A 17,002-nucleotide genomic window follows, 5' to 3' on the forward strand; every position below is an offset into this window, starting at 1 on the left:
GAGATTTTTTTAAATGAATGCAGTAATTATCTAAATTCTTCCAGCTACTCTGAAGTAAATTTTTCATGAAATTACATTGAGGTGGGAGATGAGATGCCTGCGTACTGCTTAAATTTCCACAATTCTGAAACATCTACATCCTGTGACAGACATCACCTCCCTGTGGCCATTGCTATCGCCTTCCACAACTCAGCAGTCAATTGAAGGGGGTTATTGTATGTCAGTCCTCAGGACTCAAATAGCAAGTAACTGCAATACAATGTGAGAAGAACTGTTATAAAGGCAGGTGGTACCTGAAGATCCCTGAGTGGACTGTGAGACTTCCCATTTGATTAGCACTTGGATTGAGTCTTAAAGGAAGGTGAGGAACTAATGGCTATGGATATATACTATGTTTGGGATACTTAGCAATTATATTTTATTTGATCTTTACAACAGCCCTAACCAAAAAATTTAAAAAAAAATCTCATCTTCTTATACATGCACGAGAAAAGCCAGCCTCAAGGCAGGTAATAACTTGTCCAAGGCCATCCAAGCAAACTTGAAATTTAAAATAAGCTCTGTTTGACTACAACGCGTAAGGGGTTTAGAGTTGACCATGCTGAAGCTGAGGACTATTAAGAGAATTTCTCAAGGCAGGTAACAGAGAAGAAGAGCGCTTCAGGCAGTGCACAGCTGTGCCGAGCCAGGAAAACGAAAACGTAGCCCTGCAGTTTTAACATCAGGCGGGTTCACTGGCTCTCCTATCTGGTGCTCCATGGATCTAGAGAAAGAAACCTAACTAAGGACAATGGGTGCCACTTAGTCCTCACCGGAGTTCAAAAAGAACAAGAACATGTTTGCAGTGTGTGTGCGTGTGTGTGTGTGTGTGTGTGTGTGTGTGTGCAGATGCAGTTTTCACTGGAAAAGAGAATAAAATACAGAAACTCAGAACAAAGCAGCTCCAAATCTGCCTGTATTGAGCACCTACCTCCATCATTACGTGCTCCTTTATCTACCTGGTCAGGTATCTCTGCCTAACTCTCCCGATATGGGTTGGCTGTGTCCCCCACCAAATTTCATCTTGAATTATAATCCCTATGATCCCCACGTGTGGAGAGAGGGGTTGAATTACAGCGGCGGTTTCCCCCATGCTGTTCTCACGATAGTGAGTGAGTTCTCACAGGATCTGATGGGTTTTGTAAGTGTTTGACAGTTCCTACTTCACACACTCTTTCTCTCTCCTGCTGCCTTGTGAAGAAGGTGCCTTCCACCATAATTGTAAGTTTCCTGAAGCCTCCCCAGCCATGCAGAATGGAGTCAATTAAACTTCTTTCCTTTATAAATTACCCAGTCTCAGGCATTTCTTTATAGAAGGGTGAAAACAGACTGATACACCTCCTATTCCCAGAAGAAAAAAGCTAACTGGCTTTAAGACATGCTACTTATTTCCAGGCTGTTATTGCCCTGAATATTGAGTTTGAATATGGGCTTTGCAGTAGGCTGCACTAATTAATTTATGTTGTATAACTGGAGTTTGGAACTCTTTGATATCCCATGTAAATATATGCAGAGTATTTAAAGTGTTTTTTTTTTCTCTCTCTCTGATTTACTGGTAGTGGGGAAGGAACTCTGGTGGCCTCAATTTGAGATGCCTCTTCAATGACAGTCTCCTATACATCCAAATACTGAGTGTACATAGAATCTTTTAGAAATCCTTCAAGATGACAGTACAAAGGAGCAAGTAAAAGAGTGGTTTCACCATGTAGTTCAAAGATCATATGAGGAATTTTATAGATCTTTCCACAAGTCCTCTTTCACTGAGCAGTGGAGACAATGGGCATACAAATTCCATGCACCTTTATTATCAATACGCCATCTAAAGCAAAAATGATTTTTGATGATGGATTTATCTAGAAAAATACTTGTCCAGAATTTATTGTTTTTTAAAAATTCCCACTTTAGTTTTATCTGACCAACCAAAACAGTGTGATTAAAACTGAATGACATTAGCTGTCACTGACATTTACCTTCACTTTACCTGCTCCCAGGTGCCACTTAATCAAACAGTGCCCAAGAAATGATCTAAGCTCCAAAGATACCTGGCTAATCCACACATACATAAAAACTCAACAAGTAGCTCCTGGATCTCTAGAAATTTCATTGATTTAATACATTAAATATTATATTCAAGTAGTAAAGTAAAGTAAATTTAAGTTACAAACACATGAGGAATTCAAAATTAATTTTAGGTGGTTGATTGTAATGTTCATTTACAAACAGAAATATTGTTTTATGCCTTCATTCATGTTGAATCAATATAACTGCATACGGCAGACCTATTATTCCTCTGATAAAAACCAGTAGGGATATTTAAGTATCCTAGGTAAGCTTATTATTTTGATAGGAAATTGCTTCTGTGTATCTTAGCCTTATCACTATTATGTTTTTATAAGCCAATATCTCTTTTTTCTGTTTACTGAAGTGTCCTTCATAAGACAGTACACAAAGTTTGAAAAACCTGGCTTTCCAAAGGTTTCCTACATTTATTAAAAGAAGTTGGTATTTAAATAGTTCAATATCGGGAGAGAGGTCACACAGTCACAATGTGTCCATTAATAAATCTTTTACGCAGAAACAGCTTATAGCAACTCAGGAAACATTCATTCATCTCATGTTCATTGCTGTTTTAAATGGTTAAGATCCAATTTTTGTATTCTGTGATAGCAATTTCATTTCTATTGGTATATACTTTCCCTACTTCATTCCAGCCCCCTCTTCATGGTATTGAAATTAAAATATTCCATTTTCTTTAACTGCAATGTCCTTGCAACACTATGGGTCATTTCTTTCCCTTGCAGCTCTCTTGGGTTCAGTATTAAAGTCTTTTGAATCTTCTCCTGTCTTCCAAATTATGGTTCACAGCATGCTGTTCTTGCCTGTCCTCTTTACTTAACCCCTTAAGTGATCACCTGTTGTTACAGTTTCCATTACCATCTGTGTCCAGCTACCAATTTAGAGAGGTATCGGTGCTGCTTCCCCCGCAGATGTAGGAAGACGGTGCCAACACCATCATGAACAAAGATGCAGCCTGAGAGAGTGACATGAGCCAGGCATCCTTCTGCTTTTCTCCTTCCTCTCTTGTCCCAGACTTTACTGCTCTGAACTCTTCACATTCCCCACGTGCAGTGGGAAGGCCCAGCAGGTTCTCTTTGTACCCACTCTCAGTAGTGGATTGTTTTCTTGTTCATTCATTCCATATATGTACAATGGCCTTTTTCACCTATCCCCATTTCTAGACTCCTTTCTAGGTAGGCCATGGGCCCTCAGGTCTGGGATGCCTTTCAAAATGTTCCCATTTTATATTTAAAAAAATCAGCTTCCAAACATGCTGTAGGTCTCTTTTGTAGCCCAGAAAACCTCAGTGTATCTTTTTGTTTCTCACTCACTCATCTGTTCATTCATTCATTCACACAGCAAATATTATGCATCCACTGTGGTATCAGGCACTGCAGTATGTGCTGGATATACAGCACTGAATATAAAGGCATTCTTGAAGATTACAAACTGCCTACTTTATTTAACCTTATGTTTCCAGGACCCTGCGTCCCACTGATTTGTACGTGCACTTCCTTTCACACTCATACAACATGCTGCACTCAGATTGGCTAAACATACCATTGTTCACCATCCTGCAACCTTTACTCAACTAATTCAAACCCTTTATCCCAGTTATGTCCTCTTTGTTATCCAATGCCAATTCCACATCAGTGTTTTCTAATTCCCTAACTTAACTCATGAAGACTTTTTGTCTATGTGTGTGATTTATTTGTTATAACTGAAAGACTTAATATTTGGGAATAAGGTTGTGAGAAGAGAAACACACAACTTGTATAAAATCAAAGCATCTATTTCATTCTAAAAAGCCCCAAAGAAGACAGAAGTCATTGGCTCATTTTTAATCATTAAGTTATTATTAAGATTATCAATACATCAATATCAAGTACTCTTCTGATAACTGTTGTGCATAAACCGTGGGGTCTTTAGGAGTGCAAGTGAAACTGCTTACCAACTGCCCTATTCAAGACACAGACACACACATACACACTTAATGGTGGGTTTTTATCTCATTGCTTAGTATCCCTGGCACAGTTGGAGAAGGAAATTAAGAAAAGAAAATGTTCACTAACATCTCTGGGACCCTTCACCTCAAATTCTGACTTTCATGTCTTTGGGAAACCAACCATCATTGCTAGCAGAAGTTACTCATTCATTCATGTTTGCATAATTGTTTTGATTTTTTAACTATCCTGACCATTATGTTAAGTGATATGGATTTAACATTGAACAAAACATACTACGTGTTTTCCCTCCATGTTCCTGACATGGAAGACAATATGCTGTATTTAAAGGCAGAGTGGCTGATTAATTAAAAGAGAGCCTCTACTGTGGTGCACTTTCTCTTCAACCTCCATCTAGTGGTTTTCTTATTCCTTCAGTACCTTACTGCTAGCTCCATACTATCTTCCTAGGCAAAGAATATTGAACGGTGGATTCCCAACATGTTACTGTGCTATTGGGCATAATGAGATTCATGCAAAAATCCAGGAGAGCTGACTGGTCTTTGCCTAGATGTCAAATACTTCAACCTTAAATTAAGTTAGAAGAAAATAATTCCATTTTTATTTTATTTTCATGAACACAAGTAATACAGGTTTGTTGTAGAAAAATTAGAAAAACTATATAAACAAAATAAGAAACAAAAACGAAAGCCATCAGGAATTCCATTTCTAGAGACTCAATCAGCTTTGCAAAGAATTTGTTGAGCACATATATTGTATCTGCCACTGAACAAGGGGCTGCAGATGAAGTAATAATTAGTTATGGTCTCTTGTGGAATTTTCTTTAGCTAGGGTGCTTACTCTCCAAGAGGATATCAATTGTATCTCTTTTAGGACTTTCTTTTCCATATATATTTTTCCATGCATACATTTATTTTTAAATGGCTGCTTACACAGGGTTTTGTAACCACATGTTTAAAACCTATGTTCTGTTAACATCGTCCTCTGTCAATAAATATGCATGTGCACAAAATCCTAACTGTAAGTAAACACTACCTTCAAACATCTGCGCCCCTTCCTTGTCTTTCTTGTCCCATAGCTCATTTACATGCGTATACGTGCAAGGCCTTACAAGGTGAACCAATATAAGCAAAGCTTTCCAGATTAGGTTCCCAGTGTTAAATTTGTATCGAGAAAGGCATTACCTCATATTTTGAAGACACATGTATTTGATGTTACCAATTTGTTAATGTAGGCATTACAATATTAATTCTTATTTCAAATGTTTTTATTTCTTCCTCTTTTTAGTTCCAATAGCCACGGAACTTAAAACAACAAACCACCAAAATCTGCATTTGAACAACAGCTTCCTGCCCTTTCCCTATATGCACATTTAAATCTTCAGTTTTACCTCAATACACCATAATGAAAATTTGACGACAAAAGGGGATGCTTATTCCTGAGGCTGGAACAGCAAGATGTCCTTGTTTCTGTAAAGTTTGTCCATTTTGTTTGCCAAGTTCCTTCTCAGACAGAAGACATGTCCACTCAGAGCAAATGAATATAGCATCATACATTTTATGCTATGGTTTCAATTAGGAAAAAATACCCCATATTTTTGTCTTATTATCTGTTATCCAACATCCATCCACCTGCTTCATGTGTCACCATCCCTGCCCACTCCACCATCCTCCAGCTCCCAGGGCACATTTTAGCCTCAGAGCTACTGATACCTGCACCTCCCTCTGCCCAGTTGAATGTCCTCTCTGTGCATCTCAAGTGTCTGAACTTCCCCTGCTTCTTTGAGCCCAGATCATCTGTGTCCTGCATGCTCACGCTCTTCCTCTCCCTCCATGAGGTCACCTCTCACGACCTCCACAGCTTCTTACATGCACAGGGCACTTTCCAGACCAGAATCCAGCAACTCTGCTGTCTTCCATTTAGGGGCTGCTCAATGACTGCCTTGAGATTTCAATTATCACAACCATTTAAGGGAAAGTGTTAAAAACAGAAGTTGATGTAAAACTGATGTTATCTCCTACTCAGAATGCTTTCTCAAAAGGAAAATAGCCTTCAGTAGCTCACACACACATGCACACACACATACACCCCATGCAAAAGTGCTTTGGGACACATGAGAGTTTCCATGGTAAAACAGTGAGCTCATTGGTTGATTTCAACCCAAATTATGTTTACCGTCATGCAGAAATAGAGTCCTTCTAACAAAAATGTTAGTTGAGGGATTATTATGTGCCTCATGTAGGCTGTTTAAGAATATCATACATTTTCAGACCAGGCATGGTGGCTCACACTTGTAATCCTAGCATTTAGGGAAGCTGAGGCAGTGGATCGCTTGAGTCCAGGAGTTCAAGATCAGCCTGGGCAACATGGAGAAAACCCATCTCTACAAAAAAAACACAAAATTTAGCTGGGAGTAGTGGCATGAACCTGTAGTCCCAGCTACTCAGGAGTCTGAGGTGGGAGGATCACTTGAGCCCGGGAAGTAGAGGCTGCAGTGAGCCAAGATCATACTACTGCACCTCAGCCTGGGCGACAGAGTAAGACCCTGTCTCAAAAAGAAAAAATGAAAAAAGAATATGCATTGTGTCATTCAATTTTCACAAGAACCATTTTACAGACGAGGAAACTTAGGCACAGAGACAAGACGGGACAATGTGCCTTACAGAACTATTGAATCAAAACTTAAGGATATTACAGAATGGAAAGGAAATAAGAAAATGACTTTTTCAATGTATTTAAATCATATAGCCTGGTGATTACAAACTCTTGGCATCAATTATTTTTTGTGCAAATAGTACAGACATTTCTCATCTCCTGAAATTGAATCCATTTTTATTATGACTCACTTTATGATTTTTCTCACCATACACTTACAAAAATGTCAATTTTTTTCTGGCAGAAAATCATCAAACCTCTAATTAAATCTATCTAAATGACCCTTTCAGGTTTCTGAAAATATTATCCATTTATCATTCCTTTTTCCTTGAGGATGAATCATAGAAATATTCTATTATACCTTCATTATTTTTTCTCTAAATTTGGTAAAGAATGAGAAAAACGTATTTACTAACTCCCATTTGATAATCTCACCCCATGTAGTGAAGAGACAGATTTCTCCACTTCCTAAAGTGACAGATTTCTTCACTTCCTAGAGTTAGTTTTAGTCTCATAATTTCTTGACTGACTAGGCTAAGAATGTGAAAACTAAAAAATAGATTCCACCTATGACACAGGCTAAAAAAATATGTATGTGTCTTTTTTTTATGGAGATTGTGTGAGAGCAATTAAAAGGTATATATTGAGAAAGTCTTTCTGTCATACCCAAAATCCAAAGCCCAGAACACAGATGTTATGATGCTGTTTTGTAGTGTTCTCTGTTCTTTTAGCAAGGAAACTGCAGACAAAATAGAAATTCTCTATCAAAAGTTTATCAAGAGGTGACTGTTTATTTGATAAAAAATCATACTCTATAAGTTTCCAATCATAATGTGTTGGAATATCCTGGAAGGTGGTAAACTCCTTTCTGGATACTCTCAGGGGGAATAACTGCACGTTTTAGAGTTTGCAGAAAAGATTTCTCCTCTGTCCGGGACTTTGCAATAGATGATATCCGAAGTGACTTGCAATGATAAAAGTGATTAATGTTGACACTGCTCAGATTTTTATGCATTTGATCAGTTCTCAGGGTAGAATGAAGGTCCATAAACTACTGTGCATAATTATAGACTAGAAGCAAGCTTAGACATTATGTACTCATTTTTTTTTAACTTGAAACATGAGAACAAATATTATTGAAAGCTTACTCTGTGCCAGGCACTATTCTAAGCATTTAACACTTCTCTGAAGTAGTTTTTAGTATTATTCCCACTATATAGATTAAAAATTGGAGGCAAACATGCCCAGACCCACATGAATTGGAAGCAAGTTTAGAATCCAAGTAGTCTATTTGTTGGGAGAACAGAGGTAGGGGGAGGGAGGGAGAGAAATGGTGAAGCATTTGACTTTCACTTTTTAACCTTAAGAACTTTTGTACATTTCACAAACATGAACTTCTGTACATGTTCACAAAGATGATGTGTTTTATTTCTAATTTCTTTAAAACAAGTAAAACACTAACAAATGTTTTCAGTTTAAACAAGTTACACCTAACATTTGCTGAGGGTTTATTATGTGTCAGGCCGTTACCTATTTCTCACCATGCCCCAATGAGGCAAGTGTCTCTCTCTATTATTCTGATTTTACAGGTGAAACTGAGGTTTGGAGAAGATAAGTGTCTTGCCTGGGGTCACACGGTTAGGCTCTGATAAACCACAAGGGAGCCAGGTCTTTCTGATTTCCACCCCTGGAATACTTTGCTGTCCATGTCTTCTTTCAGTCTGACCCTTCCAAGGCTTTGTGAATAGAACAGTCTTCTTTCCCAGAGAACAGAGACAGGAGTCTCCAAGTCCCTGCCTATTCCATGTCTAAGTAATAAAACCAAATTAGAGTATGCCTGCCACTAGACTTGCAATGCCAGTCCTTCCGGGCCCTCTCAAGCAAGCCTCTCCTCCGGGTATCCTCAGCTTGTGAACTTCAATGAGCCGGATGCATCTTTCCATGTAATCTGGCCTCTGCTCAGAGGAAAGACAGCAGCTCCGTATTTTCTCTCTTAAACTTAGCCTGGAGTCCTGCATCTCCCCCAGCAACACAGCAGAGAACACGTTCGCAGGAAAACTAAGATAGCATCAAAAATCTGACCCCCTGAGCATCACAGCAGCAATGTGTGTCTCCACAACAGAACAGCGGCCCCCTCCCCTGCCCCTGCAGGTAGAGGACTGCTGTGGTTGATTTTCTATCTAATTTTGTACAAAAGTCAAGGCCCTGATTTGGCTGCCTGGTTTTCTCTCTTCTTCCTTCTCTTTTTCTTTCTGCCTCTCTCTTTCTCTCTCTCTCCTCCAAATGCCACCTGCCACTTTTCTTTTGGGGTACTCATTCATCTATGTTTTGGCCCTCACTAAATCCTAATGTAGCTCTGCAAAAAACAGAATTTTACATGCATGGTCCAGTCCCAGCCGACTTCAAGGGCTACCCGAGGTGGTGACCACACAGGGGAAGGCAAATGTTTCAAAGAACCATCTCCAAAAACAGACTCTTCTGTTTTCCTTTTGTCAAGTTACTGATTAGAAATAGTTCCCCACTTTTTATGAGTCTATTTCCTAAATTCCAAAGTAAAGCAGCAGGCTATTTTTCTCTGGTTATTTCTAGAAATACTCCAAAACTGTCATTACTTCTCCAAGGATTCTATTTTGTTTTATGTTTTTAATCACGAAAATTGAATTTTCTTTGGCCGTTAAAAGCGATTGGGTTTGCTAAAGGGATTCAATACACACCACAATGCCCCAATGCCCTTTTGCCATTGCACCCTGCATGCTCAAACTATAACTGGTATTGCACCTACATGCCCAAACTATAACTGTCAAGCAGTATGAGAGGGAACTGGGTTGTATTTTTGTCACCTACATCACGGTAATTTTTATTTTTGTTTCATTGTAGTAGGAGCATTTAACACGAGAACTGTTTTAACAGATATTTAAATTCACAATAAAACGTTAACTACAGGCACAATGTTATAACACAGATCTCTAGAGCTCACTTATCTTGCATAACTGAAAGGTTCCACCCAGTAATTAACAACTCCCATTTTCCCCTCCTCCTAGCCCCTGGCCACCACTCCTACTCTGTGCTAAGTATATATCCTACTCTATATTATCCAGTGTTGGATATTTTATTTTGATGAGCTGCTGCTATCATTTATATATTATGAAAAACCAGAAAGGGAATACTTATTTTGATTGTGGTTGTTTAATTTTATAATATGAATCTGTAAAGGTTGGATAAAGAAGGTGGATGGTTTAAAACAGTGGTTTTCAAAACTTGCTACTATGTTTAAATATAACAGAAAATCAAAGGGAGATTATGTTTTTGTGGTTGTTTCATTTTGCAATATGAATCCACAAAATTTGCTCAAAAGGGGATGGTTTAAAATAGTAATTCCTAAAGACTGCTTAACATATGAATTATCAAGGGAGGTTTAGAAACATTCTCAACACTGTAAACTGAATGGTTCTGTGTTCCTCAAGTCATATGCTGAAGCTCTTACCTCAAATGTTTTTGGAGGTGGGGCCTTTGGGAGGTCATGAGGCCATGAAGGTGGAGCCCCCATGAATGGGATTAGTGAATCTATAAGAAGGCAGAGGCAGCTGAATCGTCTGTGTACCACAAGACAGCCCTCACAGGAATCAGCCAGCACCTCCATCTTGGACTTCTTAGTCTCCAGACTGTAAAAAACCAATGTCTGGAGTTTAAGCCACCTAGTCTGTGCTATTTGTTACAGCAGCCCAAGCTAACTAAGACACTCAAGCTGAGGCCTCCTTCACCTCAGACATACTAAATCAGAATCTTTAAGGGTAGAAAATAGGACACTGTATTTTTTTAAAAACATCTTCAGGTGATCCCTGCACACCTCTCCCATCACTGTTTCCAAACTAATGAGGCACCACTAGCCTAGATGCTCAGAAGAGAACACTTAGAAAGTTCACATTGCATAGTCAGGGCTCTTTGTGTGGAAAAGAATAAGAGAGTCTAATTATAAGCAACACAGGCGAAATATAAGTCTGAGACAAAAATTTTGATTTATAATTGTATGTATATACAGCATATTCTATTCTTATTTTCCTCAGAGATCTTCAGAATTTACTTTTAAAATAACTAACTTGCATTGTATACAGGAATTACATTTTTGCTTTATAAAAGGATAACTAAGATATTTGGGGTTTTGTTGGGGTTTCTGTTATGATTTTCTAGTCTAGACTGTATCTTTAAATTGCTATTCAATGCCTTCAAAGAAAGGAAGCAAAATATATTGCCTGTGGAACTAATCTCATGTGAATTTCAAAATAATAATAAAACAGCTAGAAAAGAAAATGAAGCAAGGGATTTACCCTGTAGATACTATTAACTGAAAGATAAAGCAGTAACAATTTCTTTTAACTAGACATAATAGAATACAATAGCACAATCACCCAAGCTTGATGATCAGAAATTATTTTTAACCTTGGACTCCCTTTCATTCTCTTCCTTCTGTCACCAAGATGTGGTAGCATTAGTTTTTGTGGACATTATTCTTTACCATTCACCTCTTCATTTCCATTACCGCAATCTGATTCCAGTTTTTCAATCTTGGAATTTTATACCCAATTTCTCCAGTGCGTTTCTTCACTAACCTCCTTGTCATCATTCCAATTTCTTGGCATTCTAATATACCTTAAAGACACCTGTAGATCAATATTTCTCCCAGATTGGAATGCTATAGCTCTCAGTTTTTGCTATTAGATTTAGAGTTTATATACGTCATAGTGAATTCATTCATGTTTTCATTTTTAAAACTTTATCCTCTTTTTTTTTTTTTGTACTTCTTAAGATGAAATGCTGACTGTCAACACCATTTTAGGTCAGAAAACCCTTTAAAAAGATACTGAGTCTATGGGCATTTTCCCCCCTCCCTTTCCCCTAAAATAAGCATCAGACTTTTTTTTTTTTTTTTTTTGAGACGGAGTCTCGCCCTGTCACCCAGGCTGGAGTGTAATGGCGCGATCTTGGCTCACTGCAACCTCTGCCTCCTGGGTTCAAATGATTCTCCTGCTTCAGCCGCCCTTCCCAAGTAGCTGAGATTACAGGTGCCCACCATCACGCCTAGCTAATTTTTTTGTATTTTTAGTAGGGACGGGGTTTCACCATGTTGGCCAGGCTGGTCTCAAACTTCTGACCTCGTGATCTGCCCGTCTCGGCCTCCCAAAGTGCTGGGATTACAGGCGTGAGCCACTGCGCCTGGCTAGCATTACGCTTTTGACTGTGCATACTATAATGCTCTGATCATTGGTAAACATGGGAAGCTTGTAGTTAAAACTGTATTAAAGATAGCAACTTTTATGACTTTAAGGACGTTTTTCTCATTTAATCAAACAACTTTTTGAACTGTTTTCTGATATTTACACACTTCTACCTCATCTTTTTTTTAGTGATATCACTTGCCTGGTATATATTTCTTCACCTATTTATTTTTCACTTTTGACTCATTTACAACATAAGATAATTGTCTACTGATATTTTTCAGGACTACAGATTTTCAGGACATTATTTTATGTTTGCTGAGAATTTTAGAGAGGAAGTATAACATTAATCTAAATTTTCTCTTTGTGGATAAGTAATTTCTGAAGCATTTGATCACAATGCTGGTGAAATATTTTTCTTTTTATTGGTTTTCAAATCCAAAGTGTTTATCAGGCTATATCTAGATGTTGGCTAAGTTTTATTAATTGTTTTGGTACATGATAACCTATTTTCATCCAAAGATTGGGATTGTTTTTAATCTAAAAGAAAAAAAGAATCTTATCTCACTTTAAAACATGGCTGTGTTCCATGCACTGTGATCCTCTCTGTCAGGAAAAACATTTATTGGTGTGTCTCTGTTGGCTGTCTTCCATCTATATCATTCTCTCTCCAAACAACATCCTGTTTTCATCTCTTTTCCTTGCATAATTGGAAATAATTCTCACTCTTGATCTCTTCATAAAGGATTCTCTTGGCCTCAGTGTTGTGGTCTATCCTACTTCTAATTCTTCCACTCCTGCTGCGGAGGCCCACCCCCGCCCCCACCCTGGACCTGCGGGGTCAGTCTCCGTCTTCAGAACATATTCTGGTATGGCTGCCCTTGCCCTGGGACCTCATGGAGAAACTGCTTCAGGAGTCAAGCAATTCTGTTTTACCAAAAACCAGCTTCCAACTTTCAACTTCACTCCTTCATACTAAGGGGCTCTTCCGGGGCCTCCCTTCCTTATTTTTTGTACACTACTCCTGGAAAGGAAATTGTGAACTGAACTTTAGTTTTTCCCATCAGACCTGTTCCATCTATACTGAATCTACCAGAAAATTCTGCAGCCTAGGAAAGAAAGATCCTCTTCTTCCTTTACCTGTGGGGGTACAGATTTCTCATTATATAAGCCCTTTTGATCATTTACTTGAAGTCTGAGCAGGAAAGCAACAAGCAGAATTAGACTCCTGAACACAACAGCCAATTTTCTAAAGGAACTTGCATTGACTTTTTTTTTTTTTTTTCCAGCTTTGAACTTTTATAGTATTCCTATTTTGGCTTTAAGAGGTATATTTTAGCACCTGGTTTTCAGGTGATTTTTCTAAAGGTCAAGTTTTTATATAGCACAAAAGTCAAACATCCAAATTATTATGTTACCTTCTTTTATTTCTGTAAAAGAGGGAACAGGACCCACCAACACTTTTTGTAAAATGGCAGATTTACCTCAAAAGCAGATTAAGCCATTTATTCAAAATTATAATCTGAATTCATTAGGAAATCAATTTAAAGATAAACATATATCTCTATAATAATTCAGATACTTTTTTCAAAGATATAATTACTGGAAATTTATCATAAATAAATTATAATCTGAATTCTTCAGGAAACCAATTTGAAGATATGGATAGATCGATAGATGATAGATATGGGCATATTTGGATATTTATACTGAAAAACATAAAATAGAAATAAATCTCTACATTATAACTATCTATCAGGACATTGTTTATAATGATGAAAAACTGGAAACAGCAAATGTCCAATTATAGAGGTATGGTTATATATATGAAGCTGTATTTACTGGTATGGTGTTATATAGCCATTTACAATTTTTAAGTAAAAAATTTATATAGAAATATTTTAAATGTTATAATAAATATTCAATGGAAAAAACAGTATAAAAGTTGTACAATGCCATGACTACAGCTACCTAAAGTCAAGCCCTTAAAAATACTACAGAAAACACACAGATATTGTGGTCATTTGTCTTTGGTTACTAAAACTAGGTGTTTACTCTTTTTTTCTCTATCATTCTATCATCTCTATCAACTTTGGTTACTTTAAAATTCAAAAAATCAATTTAAAAAATTTAAGCATTTGCACAGAGTTTGAAGGTATAAAAATTTGTGCTGTTCCTTGAGACAGGTGAGAATTGTATAACATGATTGAAGCTCTAAAATGTTGATAACATTTTGGGGCAGGGGCATTCTTTTTTTATTTTTAAACAGAGTCTCACCCAAGTAACTGGGGCTACAGGGGTATACCACCACACCTGGTGAATTTTTATTTTTATTTTTTAGAGATGGGGTTTCACCATGTTGCCCAGGCTGGTCTGGAACTCTTGGGTTCAAGCAATTGGCCTGTCTCAGCCTCCCAAAGTGCTAGGATAATAGGCATGAGCCATCGTGCGTGGCCTTAGGGACCGTTCTTAATATGTTCACGCTCAATATCATAGTTTCCATGCCAAAACTAGAAAATAAGGCATCTCACTGTATATCCACCTGCTTACATACTTGTCTTTCCTGAAGGATTCTTAGGCTCTGGGTTTATCTCTTTTACTCACTCACAACCCAGCTTCTGGCCCAGTGCTTAGTTTATCTTAGGATATAGAGGTATAGATGTGAATTTTCATTCACAAACTTGAAATCCACATGTGACTCTGACCTGGGATAAATTTATACAGCTATGGAAATTCTGAAATCATCTGAACATCATTGATAAATGATAAAATAAATGTGTACATTTGTGCACACACATACATGCAGACACAAAGCAAGCAGGAATGATAAACAAACAAACAAAAAAATCAACTGGAACCCATTTCAAAGAAATGCCATACCCAAGAAGAAGAAAATGCTACTCAAATCATCAGCTCACTAAATTGCAAGTAAATGACACTATTTTGAGTACACTTTTTTTTAAAGTACATTTTTTTCTCCTTCGAATATCTTGCAAGTCCTATCCAAAGTTATAAGTGTATTACCACTATTTTATGAGACATGCTTTCTCCTCGAGTTTTGTAGAGATTTTAGCATAGTCCTTATCAGTGACAGCACATTTATTCTGCAAACAGATTACGCCTTTTATGAACACAGAAGAGGATCTAACTGAACCTTTTCACTTTTTAAGTTTTTCTCCAAAGCCGGATTTTGTCTTCACACTGTCTGATTTTAGCAATGGCTAGGTCAAAGTATACCACAGAAGAATGAAAAATCAACTCTAGAAAGGCACACAGAATGAAAACCAACAGTTAGGGAGTAAATGTTTCTTGTTGCAGATGTTTGGGAAGCCATGATTTTTATTTAGAACTGTGGAAACCTTATGTTTGAATTTAAAAAGCCAGTCCTGCGATGCATCTGCCTCAGGGGTAACTACCATAGTGAAACTGCTCCTCTCCCAGGCCATATCAAATCACAGTTGTAGCTACGAACATACGAATCATACATATATATATATATATACACACACACACACACACACACACACACAAACACATTTCAAAATCGCCACCTGTTAATTTTTGATCCCCTTTTAGAGGTGTTACCCACCAACTACCAACACAAAGGTCACTGGTCCTCAACCCACATTTCACCACCAGGGAAGTCGGGCCTAGCTGATGACCACGCGAACACCAGATTAAGAGTAAAACCTTCTGAGGCCTGAAAGTGAGTGTGTATTCACACATCCTTAATAATACAGTCTCTGAAAAATTGCACCTGAAACTGAAAGATTTATCCTAAGGTATTTCAAGCACTAAGGGTCTGAGTTCAGCGTTCTCACACCATCCTGAGAGAGGAACATTAAGTCAGCAAAATGACCCCTGATCTGGGTTCTGGGCCCCCGGAGGGATCCCAGCCAGGCCATCCTTGCTGGTCTCTTAAAGATTCAGTGACAAAATGGTGTTGTTTGACAGGACACTGTTTTGCGTTCGGTGTGGCCACCCTAATGACGGCTGCTTAACAAGGCCAATGAATACCATAAGGGACATTTAGCAAGGAGCAATCCACAGGAGTATGGGGGTGGGGTAAGGCCGCGGAGCCCCCGCGGAGACCTGCTGGAGCCGGGCTGCCCTCCCCCATCGCCCCTGCCGCGCGTTGGCCCAGAGGTTTACCCAGGCAGCGGCACCGGTGCGGAGGGGGCAGGTGCAGCGCTGTCGTGATGCCCAGTGGCCTTGTCCTCAGTCACCTGCCCCCCAACACCTGCTAGATGCCCAGGCGGGGCAGGCCCGAGGTCTCGCCGGTCCTGGGCTTCCCAAGCCAGCCCAGGCGCATCCCGCGGCAGGCGCCCCCGACACCCACGCGCAGGAACGGGGGGGCGCATAGCGGCTTCCGTGCCCCGGCCAGGCCGGCGAGGACCCCAACGCCCCGCTCTCGGGTGGAGGCTCCCCTCCCCAACCCTCCCCCGCGCGGGGCCCCAGCCCGCAGCCCCTCTCGCAGCCCCTCTCGCAGCCCCAGCGCCCCTGCGCCGTCCTGGCCCGGACGGGCCGAGGAACCAACGGGCGCGCATCCCGGGCCTCGGGCGCAGGGCACGGAGCCGGCCGCGCCGCCGCCTCTCGGGCACCAGCGGCGGTGACCAACCTGTAACCCCAGCGCTCAGAGCTGTCATGGTGCCCGCGGGCGGCGGCGGCGGCGGCGACAGTGGGCGACAGGCAGGATCCGTGCCAGGCGGGGCGCCCACGGCGTGCGGGGACGCGGGCCCCTCACCTACAGCGGCTCCGCTCCGGCAGCGCGCTCGGCCCGGCTGGGGCCGCGGCTCGCGCTCGCCGTGTCATTCACTGAGCGCCGCCGGTGGCGGCGGGCTGGGGGAGGGGTGGGAGCTGGAGTTTTCGGGCCTTTAAAAAAATTAGTATTTTATTTAAAATTTTAAAGTTAGCTTTGCTGCGGGGGCTGCAGTGATGCCGAAGGGCGGGCACCGCAGAGGAGGCTGCGCCGCAGTTGGTGGCGAGCACCAGGGTCGGTCCTGGCAGTTCTTCTTGCCGGCTGCCACCCGCACTCAGTCTCACAGCAACAGCTGGGCTCTCATCTGCGAGCTG

General features: G+C 40.0%; 1 protein-coding gene across 2 annotated transcripts in view; it reads right to left on the reverse strand.

Moving 5' to 3' along the window:
* NALCN (sodium leak channel, non-selective) overlaps positions 1–16,731 on the reverse strand; it is a 354,786-nt gene extending 338,055 nt beyond the window's left edge. For both annotated transcript variants that reach the window (XM_028837268.2, XM_028837267.2), the window contains exon 1: positions 16,548–16,731. The gene's annotated coding sequence lies outside the window, so the exon portion shown is untranslated. The remainder of the gene's footprint in view (positions 1–16,547) is intronic.
* Positions 16,732–17,002: the final 271 nt, after the last annotated feature.

Source organism: Macaca mulatta, chromosome 17, assembly GCF_049350105.2.
Source record: "Macaca mulatta isolate MMU2019108-1 chromosome 17, T2T-MMU8v2.0, whole genome shotgun sequence".
Classification (NCBI taxonomy): domain Eukaryota; kingdom Metazoa; phylum Chordata; class Mammalia; order Primates; family Cercopithecidae; genus Macaca; species Macaca mulatta.